Here is a 7,000-nt window from a genome sequence, read left to right as displayed (position 1 = left end):
ATGGAAAGAGACAGAGGAAAGGAAGAACACAGAGATAACTACTTTATCACGCCCACTTCAAAACATTGTAACTAAATAAACTCGGGAACCAATAATCTGCACCTTGACCGTGCTAGAGAATTAACCCATGAAGGGAGGGAAATTCAGGGAAGCATATTAAACCCTGTTACACTCTACAAAGGTGATCTCCACAAAGATGAGTCTTTACTTTTAGAACAACTTTTAAAAGGCCAATCAGTTTTTGCACTGTGGCACATGAGGAACGAGCAAGGCATCTGGATTTTCAACAATGACCTAATCATAGGGCACTGCTTGTCAAAAAACTTCCCAGGGGGGCGTTGTCACATTATGTAGGCCTCAGTGTAGATTAGAAATGTCCCTGTCAACACACAGGTGCACCTCCCTCAGGATCCCTCTCTAACTTTGACTATGCGTGGTATGCGTGTGTGTGTGTGTGTGTGTGTGTGTATGTGTATGTGTGTGTGTGTGTGTGTGTGTGTGTGTGTTTGTGTCAGTGTGTGTGTGTGTGTGTGCGTGTTCGTGTGCGAGTGCGCCTGCGCCTGCGAGTACGAGTGCATGTCCGCGTGTGTGTGAGTTTAATTCACCTCTACAGCTTGCCACACATCCTAATACATTAGCACCGTCTTCATACACAAGGCAAACAGCTACAGAAATGTAAGCCCCACAGTTTGCTTCCAAATAAAAAAAATAACCTGTTTGCAATGAGTTACTTTAGTCTCAGATGTGACCTCTCACTGACAAGTCTAGAAACACACTGACGATGGCTTAGGCCGAAACGCGTCTGTGGATAAACTGGTCAAAATAAATAAGCAATGAGACAAGCTTGAGAGTGCGTTTTTTTCTACTTTAAGTCTAGAAACACCCATCAATCACCCATGCAAAAAATGACACTACAGTATCCCCCTAAGGATCCACAAGGCTTAAGACGTGTCTCGCTACTTTTAAAAAAAGATGAAAGGAAAGTCTGGGGAAACAAACAAAAAAGAGGGTATTGTTCAAAAGGCTGCCTCTACCAGCGGCATCCAGCTGTGCACCCAGTTGTGCAGGCCACTCACGAGACTTGGGGACCACAGAGAGGTCAACCAATCGGGTATTCCCAGAGTTCCGTGGGACGCATGCACATGCACAGGGGAAAATACTGGCAGTTTCTAGCCCCAAGCCGGTTTCCAGGTTCCCCTCATCAAATCTATATACGTCCAACCCACCTATAGCCAGTTGTTGGTCAAGCAAAGCTGGAGAGGAGCGTCATCATCAAGAAGTACATCGGACGCTTCACATTCAGAGACATTCACTTTTGTCCTTGCCGTGCGTCTTTAAGATAGTGAGTGTTCTGTTGTTATTTGTGTGATTTAGCGATTTGGACTGTCAGTATCCTTGGATATAGTATCTGTTAGTTCCTGTTATCATTATCATCTGTAGCATTCGTATTTCACTCTGTTACTGCTATACTTCAACGAGTTACTGTTGGTAATGGAGATAATGGAATGTTCACCGTTACGCGGCACGGTATTAAAGGGACAGATACATATTCATGTTATAGCCATGACGGCTATGACGTGTGTGTAATATAGTCATTCTTGTTGTATATAATTGTTATTTGTATCATTCCATAGAAACCATGGATTCATGGTTCAATGTCAATCCTTTACACGGATCATTCTATCATTGTCATCCTATTCCGTTTCCCTCATCTTATAACAAACTAAAAATGTTAATGAAAGCCGTTTTATGGAACTCTGGAGCACAAATCTACATGACGACTGGCCTGGGTGATTAGTGGGAAGAACTGAGGTTCATCTCTCCATCACATGACAATACCATCAAAATCAATTTGAGGATGTCAGAAAAACTAGTCGCCAACATAATCATAACTTATCTATGGTAAAAGCCTGCATAATGTTGCTTTGCATATTCTCTATGACGATTTATACTAGCACAACGTGGGCCTATTTTAGAGATCCAGTAGGTGGCAGCAGTGTAGCAAATATCCAGTTTGAAATCGACCAGAACATTTGATCAATAATATTGTTTCTTATTTGGTTGATGCTGTGTCAAGGACTTTGGTGAAATCATTTGTGATTGGTTTGGTCTGCCTGTCTTTCAATTACATAATTAAATAGGTAATCATACTGTAGGTGTCCAACATGCATGCTAAATACCCACATCTAATATTTTACAGTTTTTCTCGATTGATTACATTCAAAAACTGGAACTTATGGCACAATGACCACAACCTGTAACTCATGTGCCAACTCTCTAAACCAATTCTGCTAAACTATAAGCACAATTATGTGCTTTAGACACAGATTTCAATTGTTAACCGCACTTTCTTCAACTCACAACACACAATTATCTGCTTTAGACACAAATTTCAATTGTTAACCACACTTTCTTCAAAACACTAAACACCATCCTCTCTACTTTGCACACTTCATCAATGCCAAAACCTCCTTGTGTTCAGACAGAACACACTGCTATTTAATTGGCAAAACTTCCATTTCCAAGGCTGTTGTGCAATTTGAAATCAAAGTTTTAGCAATATGATGGCCACAGGTTAGCTCCTGGTTTGGAGAACAATTGATGGCAACATTGAAGTGAGAGGTGATCAGAAAGGCAGAGGAGTGAGAGTAAGAGGAGGAGGAGGAGGAGGAAGAGGATGAAGAGAAAGAGCAAGAAGGAGAGCCATTATCTCTGATGAGATTCGGGCCACTGTGGTCAACCCTGTGGTCAACCATGGTTTGACCATGCAGGAGGCTGGCCAGAGGGTTCAACCAAATATAAGCCGCTTCTCAGTTGCATCCATTCTCTGGACATTCAGAAAAGGGAATAGGTAAGAAACACTACTATGACAGGAAAACACTAGTTTGAATGCCTTATCAGGAGCATAGTATTCTTGTATTTTCCATTGTACTGTATCTGTAAAATTACGTAAACAAATACAAAGTGCAACCATTGATGACCAAGACTAATTCCTAAACATCAATACAGTGAGCCTAGCCACAGTGGACTGTGTTCTAAGGCGGAACACCTTGAGAATAAAGCAGGTGTACAGGGTGCCTTTTGTCAGAAACTCCGACAGTCAAACAGTTATGCTATGACTATGTGCAAGTCATATACATTTCCACAACTGATTGCGTCCTATCAGCACTGACACATTACTGTACTGTATTGCAATCCAATCCAATGTTACAGTTTTTCTCGATTGCTTACACACATGAAGCATGCCTCGTTTTCTCAAAACTCTAAACACAAATCCCTAAACCACTCACACAAAATGCAACAACATTCACAACACTGTGTAGGTCTATTTCTGATAGCACATTGTCAATATTGTCTTGAGCTAGAACAGGATGCAGTAGTTTTTTGTCCTTTTTTATTTTACATTTTTCTTTCTTTTTTTTGTTGACTGTACTGGCCTATATCCTATTGTTTGTTCTGTGCAAATCATTTACACATTCATTTGTGTTTGCTGTGATGTATAGGCTACAGCACTTTTGGAAAAAATAAAGAAATATTTTAGTTGTTACTGTATATTTGTGTTTTTTTTTACATTTGCGTGAAAACATTATAGTTATATTTTACTACAGGAGTAAGCGTATAGTAACATAATGTTCCTGATAAGGCCTTCATACTGGTGTTTTCCCATTTCAGTGTTTTCCATTGAGCACATCAGTGTTCAATCGATGCTTAGAATGTCTACTCATATAATGGCTGTGTTTGTCATTAGAAAACAAAGTACCCTTTTGAGGTGACATAACACTGTTTTGAAAGCAAAGTTTGCCTTTTGCAGGATATATAAAGGGTTTTGCATTTTGTGTGAGTGGTTTTGGGATTTGTGTTTAGAGTTTTGAGGAAACGAGGCATGCTTTCAAAAAATGTGTGTTAGCAATCGAGAAAAACTGTAAAGCAGGTGTACAGGGTGCCTTTTGTCAGAAAGTCCGACAGTCAAACAGTTATGCTATGACTATGTGCAAGTAAGTCATATACATTTCCACAACTGATTGCGTCCTATCAGCACTGACACATTACTGTACTGTATTGTAATCCAATCCAATGTTACAGTTTTTCTCGATTGCTTACACACATGAAGCATGCCTCGTTTTCTCAAAAACTCTAAACACAAATCCCCAAACTACTCACACAAAATGCAACAACATTCACAACACTGTCTAGGTCTATTTCTGATACAACATTGTCAATATTGTCTTGAGCTAGAACAGGATGCAGTAGTTTTTTGTCCTTACATTTTTCTATCTTTTTTTGTTGACTGTACTGGCCTATATCCTATTGTTTGTTCTGTGCAAATCATTTACACATTCAGTTGTGTTTGCTGTGATGTATAGGCTACAGCACTTTTGGAAAAAATAAAGAAATATTTTTAGTTTGTTACTGTATATTTGTGTGTTGTTTTATATTTGAGTAAAAACATTATACAGTTATATTTTACTACAGGAGTAAGCGTTTATACTGGTGTTTTCCCATTTCATAGTAGTGTTTTCCATTGAGCACATCAGTGTTCAATCGATGCTTAGAATGTCTACTCATATAATGGGCTGTGTTTGTCATTAGAAAAACAAAATACCCTTTTGAGGTGACATAACACTGTTTGGAAAGCAAGTTGCCTTTTGCAGGATATATAAAGGGTTTTGCATTTGTGTGAGTGGTTTTGGGATTGTGTTTTAGAGTTTTGAGAAAACGAGGCATACTTTGCAAAAAATGTGTGTTAGCAATCGAGAAAAACTGTAATTTTGGCGCTAGACAAAAACACCTTGAAGCTGTGAAATAGAAGAAAGAACAAGTCCTGGTGCACGGACACACGGGCTGAAGTTGGGACTTTTGGAATGTAAATACAACACAACAATAAACGGAAGAAATTTAAACAGGACAGGTAGAATTAGTTTAGGCTGCCTTGCAACGGAAATAATGCTTTTTCCATTTCATGGTATCATGGACTCGACTCTAATCTACTAGCTAGCCTTTTCGATCGTGTTGCTGCCTAAGCCTCTTATGAATATATATATATATATTTTTTGTTCTTGAGAAGGGCTGTTTGTCTGCATTCTCTAACGTACCCTTTCAGTTTGCGATTAGGAGTCCGTGTGTTGTAATAAATGCCCTAGTGTGATTTTCCCAGGCATAGATCGCATAAATTGTAGCCTATACAGGCTCATACCATTTGCCATTCTTGTATCAGTGTCTGGATGCTTGTGCGTATTGTTTCACTAAAATCCTTAAGGGCACGGCATCAACAAATACGAACAAACAATTAAATAGTGCTGCACGATTCATCTAAATTGCAACAGAATCACGTGTTTTAATAAACTTCAAGAAAGTCAAAGAGACTCCTGCCTCTGAGATCGCTACAATATACAAACATTCCAATGTTCAAGGATCTGCTTCAAATCCGTTTTGTTTCATTTAAATGTTTACATTGCAAAGGTTATTAGATTGTCTGCTCTTTATGATAACCATAGTTGCTTTATTATCATTGGAAAACACGTGAATCTACGAAATATGAACTTGTTTAAGCCATCAAGAAAAAGGTGCCCTCAAATTGAAGTGTTCATGAAATATACAAACATCACATGTAGGCTATGAAGTACTTTATATGCTTATATGCTTTCAAGCAAATACGTAAGCCCTAATCAATACACAATAAATAATTCTGGTAGAATGATGAATTATCTTTTCATTATGTGAGATTTTCAGCAAACTGAAGTGATTGACCAGTTAAAGTTTTATAGCGCAAGTAATGTTCCAGGCACTTAAGAGCAATTTTCATCGATTTCTGGGTCAAATTTTTTGGCGACAAGATTGCTGCTGCCTGAGAATCCAGTTGAGATCACCGGCACCATACACACACACATCCCTTCTGTATATTCCATTGCAATGGGGATAAGATGCCCCCCTCCTTACATTTCCTTCATTTTCAATCCACTTCAACCAGACGGGCTATGGAGTTTCATGTCCGACGTGTCCTATTTGTGTTGGGAGGCTGGACCCTGGCATACCTGGCATATGCGCTGAAGAGATCGCCCAAAGGTGTCATCTGGACTGTATGTGTCCTTCTCCCACTCCATCAAAGCTTTAGCCTCTGGGCTTTAAACAAGTCCTCTACAAACCTTTTGACAGCACAAAGTAAGCCTTTCCAGAGAACATTGGGGGGTACTGATGGGAGGGGGGCTCTTCTTAGTGCCAGTCCGGAATGACACCAAGACTCAGTGACATTGTAGTGGTATTCCCAGCGAGCTTTCTTGTACTCAGGAGTTGCCTCAGACTCTATGGAGTTCTTTCCATTTAGCACTTTTAGTGCTCGCACCATCTCTTTGTTGGTTTTGATGGGGAAGTCAGTTCCACAGGTATTGATAAGGTACTTCCACTCAACAGTCGAGTTCAACAGATCATTCATGCAGTTCAGGTCAGCTTGGACTCGAGACCAAGAGGCATAAACAACCCTCTCCAGTTTGCTTGCCACAAACACATTTGGAAAACAAGAAACAATGGCTTCCGCAGCCTTCATGAAGTTTTCTGGAGACTTCTTGTCCACATGCACACAGTACACATTTTGTGGTGTGTACACAGCTCTGAGGAGCCTCTCAAACATCTCGATCTTCTCATGGATCACCATGGAATAGGCAATAGGAAAGTCCCTCTCTTCTTCACTGGGAGCTACGATTAGAAACCCCCTGTCTCTGATGTAAGCGCTGCAATCCTTTGTTGAATTGAGATAGAAAGACTCTGGCAACGGTTTACGTTTTCTCTTCTTTAGAAGTCTGCTGAGGTCCTCCTCATTAAGTTCTTCCACGTCCCCTCGGATTATGGCTGAACAGGTCAATAATTCTCCCAGGTCACTGGTAAGTAAAGCACCTGCCTCTGTCGGCTGATCTGTGTTGTAGCACACATTCTTTGAGCTGCTCCATAAAAAAAGGGAAAAAGTCATCAAGGCGATTATGAATACATTTTTCAGCATATTTAGTCT

General features: G+C 40.0%; 1 pseudogene; it reads right to left on the bottom strand.

The window, feature by feature from the left end:
* Positions 1–5,713: 5,713 nt before the first annotated feature.
* LOC122132730 lies at positions 5,714–6,932 on the bottom strand (annotated as a pseudogene).
* Between the last annotated feature and the right edge of the window lie 68 nt (positions 6,933–7,000).

This window comes from Clupea harengus, unplaced genomic scaffold (genome assembly GCF_900700415.2).
Source record: "Clupea harengus unplaced genomic scaffold, Ch_v2.0.2, whole genome shotgun sequence".
Taxonomy (NCBI): domain Eukaryota; kingdom Metazoa; phylum Chordata; class Actinopteri; order Clupeiformes; family Clupeidae; genus Clupea; species Clupea harengus.
This window is presented reverse-complemented; position numbering and strand designations above follow the sequence as displayed.